This window comes from Amblyomma mixtum, chromosome 2, assembly GCF_055824585.1.
Source record: "Amblyomma mixtum isolate Tamu chromosome 2, ASM5582458v1, whole genome shotgun sequence".
Classification (NCBI taxonomy): domain Eukaryota; kingdom Metazoa; phylum Arthropoda; class Arachnida; order Ixodida; family Ixodidae; genus Amblyomma; species Amblyomma mixtum.
Window position 1 is genome coordinate 373,674 of NC_143013.1, and position 22,087 is coordinate 395,760.

The following is a 22,087-nucleotide window of genomic DNA, read 5'->3' on the forward strand; positions in this document are numbered from 1 at the left end:
ACTGGTTACAAGATTGAGTTTGTGTTTGCGCGTATTCTGCACGGATGATAACAACCCTATTCCCGCTACGAAGAGGCAAAGTACTCGGAAAACAGATCCATTCGAGGAGCCACCATTCTAGCGTGCATCCACTGCGGCTGCGAGATGGCGGCGTTTCGGCAAAGGGCCTGACTAAGCAATGCCGGCATCACTCACTCACTCACTCACTCACTCACTCACTCACTCACTCACTCACTCACTCACTCACTCACTCACTCACTCACTCACTCACTCACTCACTCACTCACTCACTCACTCACTCACTCACTCACTCACTCACTCACTCACTCACTCACTCACTCACTCTGTATCTGCGAAATGCAGATGCAGAGCGAATCCTGCCATGAAAAGAACAACAAAACTGTACATCCGGGGCTTGCTTATCCCGTGCCGCCCTGGTTGCGCTTAAAAGGGTCGCGAACAGTTTCATAGAGCGCCAGTGCAGCCGGAGTGTGGCGCGGCCCACATCTCGGCGGGTTTCGGAGCTCCTTTGTAAGGACGACCATACAACGTCGAATTGTTCCCTTGTCGACGACTCGGAGACGTCTGATCCATGACGGACGGGTCCGTGAGGACCTTTGTGTCCGGGAAAGCGCCCGGAAAGCCCCGTTTTCTTCGCCACTCTCCCCATGCGTTTTGGGGAGAAAAGGTTGCTGCGCAGTCCCCGCTTAATGCCCTGGCGTGAGGTTCAATTTAAGCTGCTCTTGACCCACCCTTCTTCGCGCGGGGAGATCGAAAAGATGAACACGATGCACGAGTTTAGAGTAGACGCTGCCGATGCTCCGCAGATGGGTGAAGGCCTCGCGAGCCGACGCGAAAACACGCTGACGCGGAATCCGCGGGGCCGAAGAAGACCCGCGGCCGCGAATCTCGAACGAACATAGAAAAAGGGGGCGGGCGCCTTTTAGTCGAAGGATGTCGATGATGCCGCGATAAGGTATGATGCCAACAAAGGCGCCTTCGTCCCCAGATGTCCCGGGCACCCTCGCCCTCAGCGTGCAGAACCCAGGGAAGAATGCGAAAGTCTTCCGACAGTTCCTCACGTCTATGTTTCTGAACTAAGACAGCAGTTGTTTCTTCTTCCTAATCATTAGCATCATCATCGCTTCAGCTACGTCCGCTGCAAGATAAAGACGTGTTTCGTTCATCGCCAGTTAACCATGTCTTGCATCAGCTGCGGCAACTCCTTTGCTAACTTCCACTTCGTTTTCACACCCCTCGTTTCCACAGGGAAAACTCAAGGCTGTAGTGGATTATTATTCACTTCATCCGCATACTCCACTTCCTACAGCGGACAGCACTATCGCCTCCTAGCGTACAGAGCATATTCTCCACCCCTGCCCTCGAATATATTTCCTCAGCCTTGATTTTATCGTGTGCGGCGCTTGAATGACTTCTTAAAGCAGTCGGCATCCCGAGCTACGTCAAGAATAAGAAAAAGCTCCTGGCGATCCTCAGTATATCGTTTGAATGCATGAGCAGCCAAACGTTCGTTATAACTGAGGTTAACACGCGATATGTCGTTATATCCGAGGTGGCATACTAAGGTGCGTTTCATCCGAGGTAGTATACTAAGTTCGTTCATAGCCTGGCGAGCAGGTTGTCACGTGCCAGTGATTACTGACAGACGGGGGTCGCCATTACCACTTGCACTGACCATTATAATGATAACGTGTTAATAATTTAAGTTTATTACCTGGAAGCAGATACTTTCAACCTACCCTCATCGCTGCGTCCACAAAAGACATTTTTAATGGCCCTCAGGGTTCAATACTGGTGCCAATATACCATCTCTGGGCTCTTTAGGCCGAATCGACAATCATAATTGAGTATACGATGCATTATTGCTTCTTCTGTCTTTAAACTTAGCACTAGCCTGCTATTTGTTGCTTCTGTCGCTAATATAACGTCATCGAAATTGAGTCTCCTTTTCAAGATTTCTCCGTTTATCCGTTGCTGAAAATAGTGGCCCAGTTGTAGACGTTTCTTAGCGACAATGGCTTGTGTGTTCTTTATTTGCACTTGTTTTGATGGATTAGGAAATACTATTATTATGAGCAAAAAAGTACTATATTGGTCAACATAGTAGCCGGCTTGATAAAGGATCGCCTTAGACAAAGCATGACAAGAAGTGCTCTTGCTCTAACCTCACTCTACCTCTCTTTAACCTCGAGCTCTGCTCACTGCATCTCTGAAACGATGCTAAAATTTACTTCGGAGCAGGCAGGCACCAAGAAAAACGTTTCTTAATTCGCTGTTGCTGAGGGCACGGTTAAATAAAAATAATCTCTTCAGAATTTGCTTTCCCTGGAGGTTGGCACAGAGCATCGATGAGTTACGCACGACTAACAACGAGACAGAGAGGACGGAAGCTCCGGGCGTGAACGAACCTCGTCGTTCTTCACCCTTTTCCTGCGAAAGCCTCGAGCATATATTGTCGTATTCTTCATTCTGTTTTCTTCTTCCTTCTGTTTAAAACGTCGTGACTGGTTCACGGATTTCGACGCGTGTCAGCTTCGCCGACGCCTCCATGCATATGCGCATTGCACCGAGATGCGTGCAGGAGGCGTCAGACAACCTTCAAACCGTGCATGCACGCGTTGATGCTGAGCGCGTCGCACAAAACAGGCAGTAGTCCCAGTCCTTGGTGTGCAGGAGCCATGCGACTTATAATCAACCAGGAAAGGGAGAGTGAAGATGAGGAGAAACAACATAAGGACACCCTCTGACCACCGTCCGTCGCCGCCTCCAACGACTCCGCTGCACCTGCATCCGCGAAGATTGAAAGGTACACTTGTTTCACCACCTCCGCTTTCTCCAATGGGCGGGAGACAAGTTACAGGATTCTGCGCGAGCAGAAAACAAACGGCGCGCGAACAGAAAAATGCGATGCATACTCGAAGCCGATGAAAGGCTGGCAAGGGTTGAGCCGTAGGACCAGCTGGAATGGGAGGAAGAGAGACTCGGAATCTGAGCGCCGCAGCCTCCCGCAAGGCTGAGCCACTGGACAACGGAGTAACGAAAAGGCGAATCCCGTCGATTGAAGCTGGCGCGAACACGGGCGTTTCGGAGATTCAATTGCCGGGCCCGCGAGATGATGGGCCTTGCGCAATCGACTTACGGGGGCGCCCAACGCGTCCGACGTACAGTTGCCGCGCAACTGCGGGCAGGAAAGAGGCGGGCAGCTGTATAGTCGAGGCTGTAGGCATGCCCGGCGTCTGAGCGACGGCTCGGAGACGTGGAGATTGACGCGGCCGATACGTACAGCGGTCGGGCGGCGCTCCTGCCTCACCGATAGCTGCCGTATACACAATGCGTGATGTTGAAGAGAAAACGGGCTTGGGGGCACACCTGCTCGAACTCTTGCGATCCGTTCTCCGCGTGTCTGTCTTCCGCCCCTGGTCCAACGAGGAACGGGGACGACGGCCGATTGATAATTAGGACACATCAAAGAAAACAGGTCCGCGGATGCCCGCCGGTCGGGAAGAGAGCGCGTTTTTTCTTAGCGATGGTACGTGTCCCAATAACCTCGCGTGTACTACGTGCAAAGCGCGCAGGCAAAATGAATAATGGATGCGCGTGTGCTGGTGCTTATGTGCGCACGGACACGCCGCGGCTCGGGATGGTCTGATTCGGGGCTTCCACTGCGCTGTACGGAGTGTACTACACGTTAGGCATGATTATTAACCGGAGTACGCACGACCCGCTCGACGCTCCGCGCCCGCGGTGAGCTTTAGGAAGACTGGGTGCACGAGCCGATCCACCCTGTACAACCGTTTTCATGTCTGTTGCTCTGCCTGTATGTGCGGAGACTTCAATAGCCCCGTCCGTATTTGCGTATATAAAACTTCGTTGCGCGGGAAGAAAGTTTGCTTTTTTTTTATTGCTTCTATACCCACCGCCGTGCTCTAATGCACGCTTCGAAGCTTCCCTTTTTGGGAGGTTATTTTTATTCTCGCTTCTTTTGAGGCTAGTTGAAGGAAACGGCGGATTACAAGGCAGCGAAAGCACTCGATGTGCGTTATGCATATTAAAACGGCTGGTTTTATACTAAGCGGAAAAAATCGCCAACGAAGCTACTTCCCTGTTTTTGGGTCTTGCCGGCTGGACACTGCGGTCGTTTGGCCTACATATGTTAAACGATACACGCACGACGGGTTCAGAAGTGGATCACCCCAGCAAGCAGTTGGAATGGACCGGTCCTTGTAGTCGGAAGGCTTTCCGTGTATGTAGTGGTAATGATGTGAAGAACACAGGAAAGAAAACTGAACAGCATAGTATAGAGCCGAACAAAACTGTACGTGTGCCATCGAACTCAATACCGCTAAGGTGCATCATAACCTAAACTACTTTGCATGAAAATGGAAGAGAGAAGAGTGGGTTAGAGAACAAACTCGAGTTATTAACGTATTCTAGCTGATATAAAGAATAAGAAATGGACACAGGCAGGTCATGCACTTCAGAGATAATATATCCGACGTCTGTCAAACCTCCGAATGCAATGGCAGACTACATGCAGTCTAACTTTGGTATACTTTTATATACCATGGTATGGCATGGCACATTATGGCTACGGTATCCTAAGGTATGTCATATTCATATTCTATGAAACCTCCGAATGCAATTGCAGACTACATGCAGTCTGGCTTTGGTATACTTTGATATACCATGGTATGGCATATGTCATATTATGGCTATGTTATCCTAAGGTCGTATTCATAATGCTGCGCAGCTCATAATCATTCCACAATCGTGAGTGATTACGTGACCGTACCTACTGAGTCGACTTACACGTTGAACCGCAGCGGCAACGGTCGTTCTTTACTAGCTGGCCTCCGACAAGAAACAGGCAGGCGCTGAGCGGACGTCCAACAAAAGAGCAAGTCCGAACATAAAATAAATAGATAAAAATAAAGAAAGAACACACTCCTTGGTGTTTGATGGCGCGTCTGCGAATCGACAAGCGAAGACAGCATCTAGGACAGGGACGGCGGGAGAGATGCCGTCATCCGGCGGATGAGCGAGGAAAGAAAGCATTCTGTTCTTTCCCACTACCTCCTCTTTTTTTCCGTTTTGTCTTGTGCTGTTCTTCATCCGGCGCTAAGACTACGCTCCGGCAATTATTGACGTGGATGCGGCGTGCATGGACGCTCATCGTCCGAACCGATGCTACAGCGACGCTTTCTCAAGCGTGGAAAACTCACCGCGGGCGATGTGCGTCCGTCACGAACGCCACTTGTTGATGCTCATTCGAGAAGCCCGTCAGTGATAAAGCTGCTGGCAGAGCTCAGTTAGGTGCAGCGGGAGCTCTGCGCCAGAAGGGGGTAAAACCGGAGTAACTGCTCCGCTTGGTCCTTTAGTCCGCCCACTCACGAATAAGCCTGTATATCAGTAAAAAGGGAGTAATCAGTCACTAAATTTTTATAAAGGGAGTACACCAGAAGACAACTGACTCCCTTTTTACACCTTTGAGTTTAGTGTGCGGGAGAGAGTAATGGTTAGTCCGTGGGAGAAAGGGGATACTGCGGCACGATGTCTCCTTGCGCCAATAGTCCCTAAGGGAGTAGTGGTTGCCCTTAGTGGGACTAACTGTTGCGGCCACGCAATTGCAACTCAAAGGAGTAAGCCCTCTGGTTCTTCCTATCCTTTCTTAGAGTTAACCAAATAACATTTCTCAGGCGTTGCCGAACGCTTTCTATGGCTTCAAACTCGCTAAACAGAAAGGAGTAAAAAATGGAGTAATCTGTCCTCTAGCGCGCACTCCCTTTTATAAGAAGGAAGTTTGCTAGAGGCCAGATTAATCTCTTTTTTACTCCCATAAAGGCCTATTAGTGTTTACAGTGCACCGAGGCGGGAAGAGGAAAACTCGCCTTTTTGCCGCGGGAACTCGATCTACACTTTCCGAGCATTCTTAGAAACTTCGATTTGTTGCCCTGTGTGGCCGATTTCCCTAATTACATCGAATTAACGTCCGGCTCCCGCCTTTGAATTCTCCCCGTACGGTGGGCGGAGTCGACCAACGCGTGGAGTGCCTTTCAGCCAGCTCCGTGGAGGCTTTGCTTTCACTTTATTTTCTTTTTGAGGTTTCCGTGAATAAATAGTTTGATTCGCAGATAATATAGCCGCAAAATAAGCCCGCAGAAATAAAAATACGAGCGGACTATTTGCTACTACGGATTACTACGTATTACTCCTCTGGTGGCAGAGCGGCAAGCCGCCACGGGACTGGGTGAAATGCACTCCACGCGTTGGTCGACTCCGCCCACCGTACGGGGAGAATTAAAAAAAAAAAAAGGCTGGAGCCGGACGTTAATTAGATTTAATTAGGGAAATCAGCCACACAGGGCAATAAATCGAAGTTTCTGAAAATGCTCGGAACATGTAGATTGAGTTCCCGCGGCAAAAAGACGAGTTCAGATTCCTCTTCTCTGCACCTTTAAAAACCATACAGGAAATTTATAATTGACGCAACCGAATAACCTAAACTTCTCGTAGTTTGGCCACGGAAAAAATGATCTCATTTAGGTTAGACAGCAATAGAAGTTAAGTCTTCTCGTAATAAGCAGGGTCAAGTTGTGAGGTATGTATACGCGTTTCTTACTGATTGTTGCCCGTGCGTAGAGGCTGACGGGCTATGAATGTGGCTGATCGCTCCCCTTAGAGACAAATTCTCGATGGTAGAATCATGGAAAACCGCATTTCTTTATTCTTCTTGGACGACAAAAGCTGAAGAAATGCATGGAGCAAATAGGACAGCCTCTCCCGCCAATCCAAACGCCTCCTCTAAGGGCTCCTATAAATCCACGCCTGATGCTTTGGTGCATTAAAGACACTTCAACGCTGGCGCTGCCACGCAACCTGATGAAGTGCCTTTTAATGGCTTCTTAAAGCCCAGGTACGGAAATAAATACCTGCATGGTAACCTTGCTCGCTCAAGCATTCACGCAATACATTCAGTTATCACTGGCCTCTTCGATGTAGTGAACAGGAACGGCAGTCCGTATTGCTTCTGTTGCTCTTGTCAAACAACCAGTAGTTCACGATCTCGCTGCATGCGCTGAACTGCGGAACAGAACTGGATTCAACTGAAGAACTCATCGTATACGCGTCCAACTGGAGAAAAGTTGCAAAGACCCCACTTTTAGCGATGTCGATCTTTGTAATTGAAGGAACTCCGGTCCCAGGGTCTTCATCATTGCACGAAACTCGTGAGTCGAAGGGAAGTAAGTGTACGGTTTTTGCACGCAGTCGGGTGCCCCGTGACACCGCGCCGCCTCACCGGAAGGTCAGCTCGCGCACCCTTCGAGGCGTGTGTTACCTCTGACCCAAATTACTGGGCGCAACGGCGCCTAGCAGCATCACGACGGACCCCGAGGCAAAAAGAAAAAAAAAAAACGCTAGAGTATCGTGGTTCAGGTACAAGCACGAAGCGGCGACGAAGGGCTCGATACGGCGTGCGCGGAGTACAGCTGTGAGCCACGCGTGCAGGGCTTCGGCGTCATCGACGCTTGCGTTCGGCACGCGCCTAATAAGCTTCTATAGCTGGCAGGCACGGCCTCCTCCGGGAGACGGCCCAGGCAGGCAGGAACGGCGCTCGGTCACGATGGGGCAGCTACGGGGGCACTAAGTACGGTTTCAGGCGATGAAGGAAAGGCGCGTATGGGGAAAGTGGCCAACGGAATTCATGCACACGCGTCGCGAGACTTCCTTTCGTTGAGTTACCGAGAGAACGGAGTGATACGCAACACCTTTTAAAAGAGTTTCTGCTTTGGAAGAACAGGGAGCCCGATTGAGGGGTTCTCAAAGCCCACCTGCACCGTCGGCATATCAAGCCCCAAAACCATCCAATATAACTAATTAAAGTCCAGTTACTCGTTATCACCATGCCACACCACCATACCATGCCATATCATGTCATACAGTAGCGCGACATGCTACACCACAACACACCACACCACGCCACACCACACACACCACACCACACACACCACACCACACCACACCACACACACCACACCACACCACACCACACCACACCACACCACACCACACCACACCACACCACACCACACCACACCACACACACCACACCACACCACACCACACCACAACCACACCACACCACAACACACCATACCATACCATACCATACCATACCATACCATACCATACCATACCATACCATACCATACCATATGCCATTTGGTATCTGTTAGAAAAATCGGCTCTATTGACCCCCTCCCTTCGTGCGAAAGAAGTAGCACGTATAGCGGAGTCAGCCAGACTGACCCCAGGATTCTCGTTCTCGTCCGCCTACTGCCTCCGTTTCTCCTTACTTGCATGTGGAAATATATTGCGTCATGCAGGCAGAGAATAAACAAGAGCTGGAAAATGAAGGCCAGAAAAGAGGTAGACAACCTCTATCATCTTCCATGCGCACAAGCCGAGCGTCCGCTCAGGCGGATAGCCTCGCCAGAGACCAATGAATCGCCGCCGTACATATTATACAGCGTGCGCCCACACGCGAGCATACGGGAATTTCTGGCCGCATTTGCGCGAACAAAGACATTCGGCCGGCTCCGGCGCCCATCCCTCTCCCTATCGTCGGCGCACATCTGACGCGCTTGAAATTCAACGACGATGCGCCCTCACGCGTGAGAAAACACTTTTCCCAGCCGTGCAGCTCGTACTCGCGGTGCCGCTCATAAATCACGAGCCCAGGGCGGACATGCGAACATTCCTGCCGGGAAACGACGCGGACTGCCCTAAACAAAACAAACGCAAAGAAAGCCCGGCGGAAATACGACGTGTCGAAAGAAGCATGCATCTTCTGCCAGTCGCTGTGAGCACCAGCTCTCAGAAAACAAAGGAGGCGGGGGAAGGGTGGGGTAGATTTGGTCGGTGGTCAGAATTTGTTTTATTATATGGCATTAACCATCCATGGTGGCCCTGTGGGTATACGGCGTTCGGCTTCTGAGCACGAAGAGCGAGATCGAATCCACGCCGCAGCGTCCACTTGTCTGTGGAAGCGAAGCGGAAAAGACAGTGCACTGTGCGATGTCAGTGCACTTTAAGGAACCCCGGAACATCAAAATGAATCCGGAGCCCCGGTGCCTCTTCCATTCTTCCTTCTTTAACTCCCTCCTTCATTACTTCCCTCACGACGCGGTTCTGGCGTCCACCTTGAGAATGATAATCCCTTCGCCTTTTTGATTCAAAAGTAATTAATTTTGCTTTCTATTACTTCAAATTATTTCACAAAGTATACAGGAGTCTTCTGTGACGTCGTGCAAAGCACCACTGGCGGAAGAAAGCAGGTCGTAAGCTGCTAACGGTGTCTGTGCCAGAAAATGATGTGTCCCTGAGAAAAAGCACATTGTGAACTTTTAATTTACCTTGAAGTTACATCGATTGATAAGAGAGCTGCAGTCCAAGAGACAAAGGCTATTGAACACTCCTCGCATAACAAGCATTTCACCAAAACACAAACGAAATGGTAAGGCAAGGGAAAAGGCGTTCCAAGTCCCGCATATAACGGCCCACTCGAGACAACAACGGGACACAGAGGAGCCCTCCAAGTTTCGAGGACGGGAGATTCATCACGACAAACAGTGCGAAGGAAGAAGAAAGAACGTAAACGCCGCTGCCAACAACCAAATAAAAACAAGCAACAAGGTGACAGTGAAACGAACAATGGAAAAGACAAAGAGAATAACGTGCGAACTCGCTCGGACGCGGGTTCTCGGGCCGCCGGCGACAAAAGGACCGCGGTCGCAGCACACCCTCGAGCCTCGACAGCTCGCCCAGATCTCCGCGAGAGATACGATTCAGCGAGCGCGCGTAAGAGCACGGTGGCATCGCGGAACACAAACAACAATAACAGGCCGCCCGGACGCACCGCTTCTGCGGTAGCCTCTGCATGAAAGACTTGAAACAACGCTGGAACATTTGCCGACCATGTCCTCACAACACAGGTTTTGGTACATGCCAAGAAAGGCATAAAAAAGTACGGCAGTAAGTGCAGCATCGCGCCCGGAGCTGGCTGGTGGCGGCTGGGTTTACCGTGCAGGTATGTATAAGGGACAAACAAAAAATGAACTGATGACGAGAGATATGGTGACGAAAGAGGACGAGTGGGTGCGAGGAGACAAAACTGCGGGCTCATCGCTGTGAGGCTATGCTTCGCAGGGATTCACAGCTGAGAGGGTCCGAGAGGGCGACGCGACGATGCGTGCTTGTTCTTCAAGAGTCCGTCCGAATGCGCTTGAACCAGTCGGCGCCTGCCAGTTTGGACAATGGCGGTCATTTGTTAGCCCGTCATGCTACGACTACGGGAACCGGATGGGAATCCCAAACTGTCGCCAGCTGCTGCTTTCTTCGCTGGCCTAGCCGGCGGCGGCAGCAAAGGCAAAACAGCCTCCATCCAACAGCAACCTTGCCGTGTGTGGCAGGAGGAACAGTCATCGTTCGTCGGTTGCCGTTGGTGGTGTGGCCGAGGGGACTGCTCGCAGGGGAGAGATTTGTCCCGCCGAGTGAGCAGTGAGCGCATTAATGGTACTGGCACAACGCGGGCACTGCGCTGCTGCTGTCGCCGACCCGTGGCTTCTGTTGCTGCTTCTGTTGCTGCTGTTGCTCCCGTAGCTGTCGGTGGTGCAGCACGAAATGTGGCAACGCGGCGCCGCCAGATAAATTGACCGCGCGTTGCCGGCGCCGTAATGACTTCATGTTGCGTCCTAATTGCCTCACGACGTGCACGCCGCCCTGGTGGCAGCCCGGGGCGGAGAGCAGGAAGAGGAGAAGAGGCGCAGGTCGTAGTGCCACTGTGCCCTCCGGCTTCTTCTCGCTCTCTCCCGGGAAGGGGACAGTCGTGGGAGCCGCGACCAAGGAGCCGGCCGGTCGCTGAGGCGCGTAGAGTGATTGCAAATGGAAATTTCGGCACGCTTTATCTCGACACTCGCTCGGCGTGTCTCCGGCGCGACGACGACGACGGCGCATCCCCCGCGGTCAGGTTGACAACTCCATCCTGACGACCGAGGCTCCCTTAGCAGTAGGCAAGCGTGACTTCGGTCTGCACGCGATGGCTTTGTAGCTATCGGCGTTCATTTCCAACTGCAGGCAGAGGCCTGAAGGTGGAAGGGAAACGGTTTAGGGCTAACAAATGTAAGCAACTGATTCATTGATTAATTGATTGACTGACACAGGAGTTGATCGAAAGTTGAGTCAGATGTTCACGTCCTCGTTACTGTACCCGCCAGGTGGCTCCCAGGCGTTCGGCTGCTGAGGCGAAGATCGAGGGATCTAATCTCGGCCGCATCTCGATGAAGGCAAAATGCGCGCACACACGCACGTTGTGAGATGTCAGCACGTTAAGGAGCCCCAGGTAGTTGAAATGAATCAGAGGCCCTCAGCTACTGTGTCTCTCATAGCCCGTGTGTCGCTGTGGGACGTTAAAACGCACCATACCATACCATACCATACCATACCATACCATACCATACCATACCATACCATACCATACCATACCATACCATACCACACTATATCATACTGTACCGTACTATACCATACCATGCCGTACCACACCATGCCATATCATACCACACCATACAATGCCATACTATGACATGCCATGCCATGCCATACCCTACCCTACCATACCCTACCATACCCTACCATACCCTACCATACCCTACCCTACCCTACCCTACCCTACCCTACCCTACCATACCACGCCATATTATACCATACCGTGCCATACTATACAATTGAAAGTGCATATGTCGCCGGTTCGAATCCCTGTCGCAAGCTAGACTCCGACTTGACTAGCGCATATAAGCTATACGCAACGAGAAATTGTATGGCCTCACCCGGAACGCTGTACGACAAACGGTTCCATCACAACTTTGGCACGAATGTCGAGATAAGTGGCGCTACATGTAGGTTGGCCAGTGGCGGGGCCAGTGGCGCACACACACACGTGGCAGCGATGGTGGCTCGGCTTGAACCAGTTGGCAGGCCCGTGCACTTTACTTTTCATTCTTCTCTCAGTCGCAACCAACCAACCAACCAACCAACCACACGCACACATGCACACACACGAGTGAGCGCGCCGCCAGCTTTCCTTGTAATGTGACTAGTAATACTTTCTCGTAAATAAAAAAAAGCAAATATACCCTTTAATGATTGCATGAAATTAGTAGAAAGAGAACTAAGGAAAAACTAGCAGTCGGCTTGGAACAGTCAAGTAAATAATAAAATACCATTTGGTAAAACCAGTTTTAGGTGAATTTAAGTCATGTGTGCACCAGGAACGTTTCAAGAAAGTGATCTTATGCAGTCTCCGTATAGGCCGTACGTACCTTACGCGCAACATCCTGCTAACAAAACAAGACAAACCTGTTTGCGAAGAATGCGGAGGGGAACTTACGGCTAACCATATTTTATTCTCTGGTATGAAACTGGAAAAACTAAGAAAAAATTACTTTAGTCAGTTTTATAATGAATGCATTCCTTTTCATCCAACACTTCTCTTAGATGACAATGCCATTGTTAACATACCTTCTCTATTTAGCTTTTTAAAAGAAGCAGGCGTACTTGAAAAACTGTAAATATTGAACCACTGGCTCGCTTTATTGCATGATACACCTCAGCCGCTTTCTCACTTTCTCATTCCTGATAAGAAGGCTGAAGTTTTTATTTGATTGGTTACGAGTCTCAGGATCCTTGCCCAGGCAAGGATAGCAGCTGAGGCTACCTGACCTTTTTAAGGCTTTTACATATAGCCACTTCCAAATTTTTTCTCCTCTGTTATTACTAGACAGTACAATCTTTTAGGCCATCTACACCATCGATAACATGTCACATTTGTAAACACTCTGCAGGAAACTTATTCTATACCTTGAGCTTGGCGCATGATGGCCTTAGCTGCCTATGTGCCATAAAACTCAACACAACACAACACATAGTAATACTTTCTCATTAATGATGCAAGGACGTTGATGAGAAATGGCAACTGCAGGCGCAAAAGACAACGTACGGGGTCAGCCCGGTGCGAACCGCCCATTTCTGAGAAAGAAAGAAAGAAAGGAAGAAAGAAAGAAAGAAAGAAAGAAAGGAAGAAAGAAAGAAAGAAAGAAAGAAAGAAAGAAAGAAAGAAAGAAAGAAAGAAAGAAAGAAAGAAAGAAAGAAAGAAAGAAAGAAAGAAAGAAAGAAAGAAAGAAAGAAAGAAAGAAAGAAAGAGAAATGATTGTGAAACTGACGCTTACAAAATGCAAACTACCATGAGTATACAGATAGCATTTCGTTCACGAAAAAGGTGGAAGTAAATTCACTGGCTAATAATTGCTAGTGTGGTCGGAAAAGGGGTAAAATGATCAATTACCAGCCAGCTCCATGATGAGCGTGCAGCTTGCCCCGGCAGCCCGTTCCAAGAAGCGTGCGAGGAAGCATACTCTAGTATTCGTTGTCGTCCATTGGCGCTGCCATCTGCCATCTGCCAACGAATACAACACCTGTTGAAACACCTTGCGGGGCTGGCCGCAACTCAATTACATTTTCTTTCTTTTTTTTTCTTGCGCGCGTATATCATGAGCTCATCAGCATCTCTCTCACTTTCCCTGACATTTAGCGTCGCATATCCCCTTATGCGTCCCCGGAATCCAAAGCGAAAGCAAGGAAAGACCGCGCGTTGCAAGTTGGTTATTCGCTAGTTCATGTTCTTTCTTCGCGTGGATGCACTTTCCCTGTTTTGCCGCGCAATACAAGCCACTCGCGTATCCTGGCTGTTAATTGCGCCCGCGCACTCCGCGAACGCCAGAGATTAACTGGAAGCACGCGGGACTGCGACCGCGCGCTCATTTCTCTGCTCCGGCTTTAGCTGTCACAGCAGGCGCGCTGTAAACAAGGCCCCTCCAGCGCGAAAAAGAGCTGTACGCGGACGACGACTCGCTTTAGCGCGCGGTCTGACAAGTTTCGGAGCTTCCGCGACAACAGCGAAGACAAGGACTAGTTGCTCTCGCATCTCTTTTTCGTTTTTTTTTTAAATCTCTTCACGTCTCACGCGCAAACGCACGCACACACACACATACACGCACCCCACGCCATCCTGGTTTCGTCTTTACGTGACCCCAACACTGCATAATCGCCACTGACAGAAGCAAAGCGCGCACGCGTGCACGCATACTAAACGGAGGAACGAGTCCTGTCCCGCGACGACAGGTATTTTGTTCTCGAGTCGAGTTCGCTGAATATATGAATTCCCCGCGGAGACACGGTGTCGCCACCGTCGCGACCAGCGTTACCTCTCCGAGCACGACGGCGCCAAGGCGACGCCAGCGGCAAAGCCGGTGCATCATCGTGGCTTGTGTGATTCAGACTCGCGCGGGGAGCCCGGCGGCGACGTCTCATGTAAATGGGGAAGGCGCAGGAAATGCGAAACAGCTCCGTCAGGCCGTTAATCGGCGCCGCTGGTTGGTAGTGCTGCTGCCACAGTTGCTGCTGCTGCTGCTGCCTCCTGCTGGCGCGCCTGTCGGGCATGACGGAGCCGGATGCCGCCCGTGCGCTTGCCTGAGCACGCGGAATCCCTCAGCATGAACGAGAGGTGCACTCCTGGGTGGGTCACGTGAGAGGGCTTTGCGAGAGGAACGAGGAAAACAAGCCTCGGGGAATGGTCCGTTGGTAGCGGCATGAACGAAGCTGCCCCGCTGTTGTTTGGCTACGCTTTAGGGCTGTAGTAGCCGCCGCTGGCTTGGAGAAACGGAAGATTTGTAGCGCGAGAGCACTACACCCTTAAAAAAAATTAGTAAAAAGGCAGCAAAAAGCTAGTAAGTGCAGTAGTTACTAACTCTGACTTCGTTTTACTACTTTTTATCAGCTATTTACTACGCGTAAATTTACGCGCGAGTGTGACTCTCTCTGATTTGTGCTTTTCCTGCATTCTGAACCTTTGTGTGCGCACGGTAAGGTTGTCGATGCCTTCTACCGGCGTAATTTGTACTACATGTAATGCACGATAGCCTAAGCCTAAGTATGTGATTTACGACCAGCGTGCTCTGATAGCTCTGTCTGGTTTCTAATCAGTTAAATTTACTATGAAGCTTTTTATTTTTCGAGTATGCATAAATTTGGCAAGCCACGCCAGCACACCGTACTATGAATCAGGCAAAATATGCGAGTTTCCCTTCATTTGCTTAGTAAATGCTACTAGCTTCCCGTTACTAACTGCGGGTAGCAGCCGTTATTAACTCAATGTGTTAGTAACTGTTACTAACCATCCCGTCACTAACTGCAGTTACTAACAGGGTTGTAACGTATGTGACAACCAGTTACTACCCCAATGTTAGTAAGTACTACTACGTTTTTTCTAAGAGTGTACTTCATGAGGGCTAGCCGGCTCACTGATTTTGTGTGAAGCTTGACCTTCAAGGTAACCTTGGAAAATCCTAGCGTAGCAGCAGCAGATGCAGAAATGAAATATATATTGCCACTACTGGGTTTCGAACCCGTGACGGGGCGAACAGATCAGCTTCGCAGTCCACTGCACGAGAACACTATATGTTATCGCCGCAGCCAATCACGCCTCGTGTTAAACTGCAACACACTCTCGCGCCGTGCATTGCACATCGTCGTCTTCTCCAACTTCCGTCTGCGGCGTGAACAGATCAGATCGGCTTAATTTCGATCAGAGCTTAACATGAGTCTAATATCGCCGCCAGACGTGCCGACGATACAGAAAAGCAAATCCATGAGCCAACCAGGTTAAACACATGCTATCATCGCACGTCCATTTGGTTTAAAGGCGTTAAAACCCTACCGCTTTTTTTATTTATTTGGTGAAGTAAGGTGAAGTTGGTTCCTGACGGCGGCCATTAGCAGGTGAAGATCGGGCTGTAAAGGAGATATTAGTGGAAGTTTGAGGGGAAAAAAAACGCGGCTTAATTAGTGCGTCGGCAGCAAATATCGCGGAGATTTGTTAAAGAAGCATACCCGAAAAATTTGGCTGCTGCGGTGGCTCCATGGTTGAATTGTTCGGCTACTGAACAGGAGTTCACGGGTTCCCGAGCGCTCGTGCCTGCCTGTAAGCCTATATATATATATATATATATAACATAGTCACCATAAGCGGAAAAACATAACAGGATTTAATACACGACGTTTCGGCCGGAAGACGAGAACAAGGCTGGTCCTCGAGCCGAAACGTCGTGAATTATATCCTGTTATGTTTTTCAGTTTCTGGTGTGGCGACTCTCTTATATTGATCAATCAGCTGATTAATATGGCTCCTTCTATATCTCATGTGGCGGCTCCTTCTATATTTCAAAGGGCATGTTCTTGTTACTCTCCAGCGATAACCCTGGCCGTCCTCGATGTGCCCAGAAAGCAAGCGCAGCAAAACAGGTTCACGCGCACTTTTTTTCCCGCCACTTAAACACGTAAGGCAAGAGCGGCCGCGGCGAGGCAGTCATGTGAGATACGAACGCGTCCCATGCGATGCATGCGCGTAAAAAAAAAAACAACAACAGAAAAACAAAAAAAGCGAAGCTCGAGTGTATTCACTGAGGACACACTATCATCACTGCATATTACACAGCCTGATATCAGGCCCGTCTTCAGGGGCAAATGCGGAGTATATTCTATATATACTGAGAAAAAGGAGTGGAGCTGTATACGGGGGGGGGGGGGGGAGGACGACGACATAACCAACGCGCTCTCGCGTCCCAACACGCGCATCGCCTCGGTGGATAATGTATGTAAACGCGAGGATTTCGCTGCGCATATATATACACTCCACGTCGTTATTACCCGCGACTCTCGCGTCCCGCACAAACCTATCGCCTCTTCCTTTAGTGTATTACACGGGTGTACTACACACGGATACAGCGTGTGCTGGGATGCAGGTTGTTCTTCGAAATCGACTTCCAAATCGACTCCGGGAATGCTTTCGCTCGTATCTCGATCAGCCAGCAGCGGGGCCTACGTAAGATGGCTTCGCGAAGGTCGTTTGCGCGGCTGACACTCGGCAGGCCGTAAGGCATTACTTGTCTGTGGCTTATGGTGTGATTCTCGTGGCATGCATGCACGGCTGGCAACGTTGGGACAAGGCGAGTCATTACTGGAGCGGATCTGCGCACTTCTGCGGCTCTCCCGCGGTCCATTATTGGAGGATACGCGGATGTTGTCCGCCGCAAGAGGAGGAGGAGGAAGCGGAGGAGGAGGAGGGCTGTATGTATACCGTACATGAAATCGTCGCCGCGCTGATTATGCAAGCGCCTTCGATGATTCGCTGCGATTTGCGAGTGGAGGACATGCATATAATTGAAGGCAAACGCGCTGAAGATTTTCTTCGTTTTTTTTTTTTAGGAACCGAAACGCGTTCCGTGGTTGGTGCGGAAAAGACGCCTAGGTGTACGCACGTAATTCAATTCAATTCGTTTATTTCATCATATGCATGGTAGGCACGCAAAGCCATGGCGCTGGATGCCATATGCTGCTGGGTGCGCCTTTCTTAATGGTATCAGTCTGTCGCTGATGTGAAAATAGGTTCATTCGCTAATAAGGGTTCATTCGCTCTGTGTTAGCAGTGTAAACAAAGGTTGCTAGTGAAGGTGTCTCTGTGTTCACTTCTTCTCTTTGTCGTGTTACGTTTATGCTGACCTCGCACACCACTTTGTTTAACTGTCTCAGTCCCTCTCTTTTCGTGTATACAAAACATATAAACAAATACATGTGACACTAATAGCAGCCATTTCCACAGCTTTGGCTTGTCGTTATATACACTTCGATGTTGGATATCGGGGCCGATGTATTACAACGGTTCTATCTGCTTTACCGTGTGCCGATCAGAAGATACTTGTGATAGCCGAGGCGTACTGTAGGTTCGGCGTATTATGAATGACAGAAAGAAAAGAAATGGAAAGGAGTTGGAGGGGAATAGGCATGTCCTGCCCTTTTTCCGTTCGGTTCGGTGTTTCCTTCTCACACGGTGTCTGTTGCAGCAGAAGACTTATAGACTTTCTTGAACAGTAGCTCGTCGCTGCAAGTATCTCACACTCAATTTGAGACATCGTCACTGAACCCCCTCTGTGGTTTTTTATCCTGTTCATCCTCATCATCAACAGCAACGCCTACGTATGAAGCCATTTACTGTAGCTCTAACTCTGGCCATCTCTGCAAATGACCTTAGCGAAGTCGCAGTATATAGCACGCGCCCCAAATGGCTGATGGGGAGAGAAAAAAGCAAATAAAGGAATAGAAAGGAAAAAGCAGACGTGCAGGTAATATATCTGTGACGTAAATCGACGACGCCCAGGCTCCCTTTGAGCATTTCACCGGTTTAATCAAGGGTAACGCAACATATACCTGCGAGTTATGAGGCTTGGAGAACTTTCGCAACCAGAGTGATTGAAACTTTGTGCGTCGCAGTGGCCCTTCCAGTATCCCATGCTCCGCCTGTTTCGTGCGACTTCCAAATCTCATACCTCAAAATTATGTTCCTGGGAAGTTCGTTAACTACTGGGTGATCTAAACCCTCCGTTACCGTATTCCAGAGAAAACGTACCCCCCACCCCTCTATACGAAATATCTACTTATTAAATACCTACAGTACGAAAAACTCCTACAGCCATAGTTTGCGCCACACAAACCTTGCATCCTGCACATCTGCCAAGGAGGGAATATACAAGACATCAGTTTTGGGGTGCAAACTTGCGTTAACGTTGTGCTAGATTGCAGCTCGGATTTCAGCCGTGTGATTATGATATACCTGTCTGCCTCCAGCCTGAGTGCTTGTGTCGACACGCAGTGGTTGCTCACGGGCTATGTGGCGTTCAGATGTTGAGCATAAGTCCCCGAGTTGAACGCTGGCTGTAGCGGCTGCAATTCATAAATTGGTCATTCCACGCCAAACGAAACAGGCTTTGCGCTCGACCTTCCTCGTTTCATTCCCGAAAAATTGTAGCTGTTTATCCCCTAATCTCACTCAGTATATTTGGGGGAAAAAATTGCGCTCATGTGACAGCCCTCTGATTTTATCAGGCGAGTGCGAAAATAGCAATCATTGAAAAATTTGCACAATGTTCTTTTATTTGAGTGATTTTTTACTGTTACTTCATTCACATTGGGAGAGAGAGAGAGCAGAGGTGGCGCTTCGGTGGCTAGACGACGGCTGTGCGACGCTGTCTTTTTGAGGCTGTCTCAGCCTCGACAGCGGTCACCGACGGGATTTTGTCTAATGGGGTTTGTAAGGCACGCGCCTTACAAGATCGTCCTCCAAGACTATTTCGTTTAAACTTTCGTACCACGTGACCTTCCCCTAGCCGCATAGTATCCAAGTCATTTCATCTCAAACGCCAAAGGTCGAGGCTTCAGGGACCCATCGGCTCTTTCAGGGTTGCCAGTGAACCACTGTTTTCGCACTAAAAACTCACACGACGGCTTCAAGTGTTGCAGTGCGGATGGTTCAGCGTTAGTGAGCCGCAACATCGAGAGGCTGTTCTCAGGAAGCTCCAGCGAGAGTATCGGCTGCTGAGGTATGCAGCCACGGTTGTGTGTGATTGCTCTTATAAACCAAAACCGATCGCATACCGAGCAGCAGCTGTAGCTGAATTGAACAGGTTGTCCAGAAGCTGTATGGCGAATGCCTTGGTTGCAGCCTCTGTCTTGAATGCTGCGCTGGCTTGCTGATTCTGTCTTCCCACTGCTGCCTCGGCGGCTTGAACTGCAGACTCCTTGCGTCTAGATCGATTCACCTGGGCTGCCGCGGGTCGAACTGCATTGTCTTCGTCTCTAAGTAGCTTTTCCTCTGCTTCTGGTGCCCAAAAACCGATGAGTCTTCTCGCTTGCGTCGCTGTGTTGTGGTCTCCATATCACATAAGGCAGGATCGTTAGGGCAGTCTAGGCATTTCCGCTCGCGAGGTCGAGCTCGCCTGATCATTTTGGAGTCAGAAGGTCCTGCTTCCTACTTGACATTTCAGCCACAATCATCAGAGGTGCTGCAGCAAGGTGGCTTGTCGGGCGAGTTGGATGTTCATCTTCAGAACGCTTGTGTAGTCGCCTTCTTTCGTTAAAGCGCTACTTCTCGTTTTTTTTTTTTTTGTGCTCTCTGACGCGCTACACTCGCAGACCTGCCGATTGGTGCACCATGAAATGCCGTCACGAATGACGTCATTCCCTTCGGACCAATCAGCGTGTCGTGAAGCGCGTTACCATCGCAGCGGCGCCAGCCTTGATGCGAGGTCGCTAACGCCACATTTTTGGAACAAAGAATTAAGAAGAGCTAACGCTGTAAAGAGACGCCAAGAAACAGGAAGGAAGACAGGAAACCACAAGCCAGGATAACAGAAGATGCAGGAAGCCGGAATGAAGCAGGTGGAGAATTGCCGAAAGAAACAAACAGGACGAAAAGCAAGGGGAGCCAAAAACAGCGGGGATAATACCGCACGATAAACGAGGAGGAAGGGGAACTCGGCGCAAAAAAAAAAAAAAAAAACATATAGTTGCAGGCATGCATTAGGGTAACATGGAGGTAAGTGCGCCATCGCGATGTTCCGGCACCCGAAAATCCATCGACTCGCAGGCACGTGTCGACGTGGTGGTCACTGAGGACGCTTCTTCCTGCTTCGTGGCGCGTCCACTGCCCCCCAGTAAATAAAACGTGCGCCACACGGAACCTGGAGAGTCCTCCGCGACGGCGGCGGCGACTCCACGGCGGCGGCCGGGTGCCCAGCGGGGTGCCCTGTTTGGCCATGGGCGGCGAGTGGTGCCGCCGCCGCTGCGGGGCCCCGCGCAAGCCGAACCCGGTCTCCCGTTTCCGATCTGTCGGCGGGCGGGCCTCCCATGCCGCAGCAGCGGGAGCCGCCTGCGCGGTATGCACGACGGCCGGCCTCTCCAAGGTCGGCCACGGCCTCCGCCGCCGGGGCCGGCGCGGCATTGCTTGTCGTCGCCCAGCGATGCCATGTAGCCCTCGCTCGCATGCAGTCGCCTGAGGTAACATCTCCGCGTGCAGTTAGTCGCATACTATTGACGATCCCATTAACGCTCCTTCGACCTGCATCGCGGAAGAAGAACAATGTTGCTGGTTGTTACTATGCTAGCGAAATAACTAGAGGAAAAAGATTGGGGTGGAGCACATTTGGCAGGCTCTCTTAGACCATGAATGGCAGTTTACCAATATTCCTCAAAAAAAGAGCATACAACAGCTGTACGTTACCGGTACTCACCTATGGGGCAGAAACGTGGAGGCTAACAAAGAGGGTTCGGCTTAAGTTAAGGACAACGCAGCGAGCTATGGAAAGAAAAATGACAGGTGTAACGTTAAGAGGTCGGGAGCCGGCAGAGGGGGTAGAAATCAAGAGGTAGAAATGGGCTTGGGCAGGGCATGTAATGAGAAGGCAAGATAACCGTTGGTACTTAAGGGTAATGGAGTTGATTCCAAGAGAGGGCAAGCGTAGGAGGGTACGGCAGAAAGGTGGGCGCATGACGTTAAGAAGTTTGCCGGGGTAAGGTGGCCGCAGTTCGCAGAGGACACGGCTGATTGGAGAGATATGGAGAAGCCTTTGTCTTGCAGTGGGCGTATAGTAAGGTTGATGATGATGATGATGAGCTGAATTAAAGAAGTTGGCCGTTTTCCCCCCATTCGGAGTCTGCACAGGCACACCTGTTGCAGAGGATGAGCACAGGTGCGGAGCAGGGGTAGACTGACCTTTTAACCTCGTCCACAGCTCCCGAGAACCCATGATCTCGTGCATAGACAGCACTGATTAAATGGAGCCTATATAGTTGCGCTGCTGCCCTGGCGCAACTTGTAGGCTGCCTGCCTCTCTGCGATATTCTCAGTTCCGCTTCGGCTCGTGGGTAGATTTATGGTTCTTTCTTGAACAGAACGGTTGGAGAAAGTGTCCCATTTGCACCACGGCAGCCCTTGAGTGCGCTGTCACACAGCCACCAGTTGCTGTGCCGGAGAAGATAGACTGCCTGAAGTGAGTTTCGCAGTGTTTTGATGGGCGCCTGTTAACTTTATTCTCCACTCAGAATACGTTGAACTAACTGTTAC

At 50.3% G+C, this 22,087-nt stretch overlaps 1 protein-coding gene across 2 annotated transcripts in view; it reads right to left on the bottom strand.

Annotated features, from left to right (window-relative positions):
• Positions 1-22,087, bottom strand: part of LOC149358195 (plexin-B-like) — a 333,650-nt gene that overhangs the window by 199,045 nt on the left and 112,518 nt on the right. The window contains exon 1 of one of the 2 annotated variants that reach the window (XM_089570253.1): positions 13,421-13,502. The exons of the other annotated variant lie outside the window; for it this stretch is intronic. The gene's annotated coding sequence lies outside the window, so the exon portion shown is untranslated. Of the gene's footprint in view, positions 1-13,420; positions 13,503-22,087 lie in introns of those variants that run through there. 2 annotated transcript variants of the gene reach the window in all.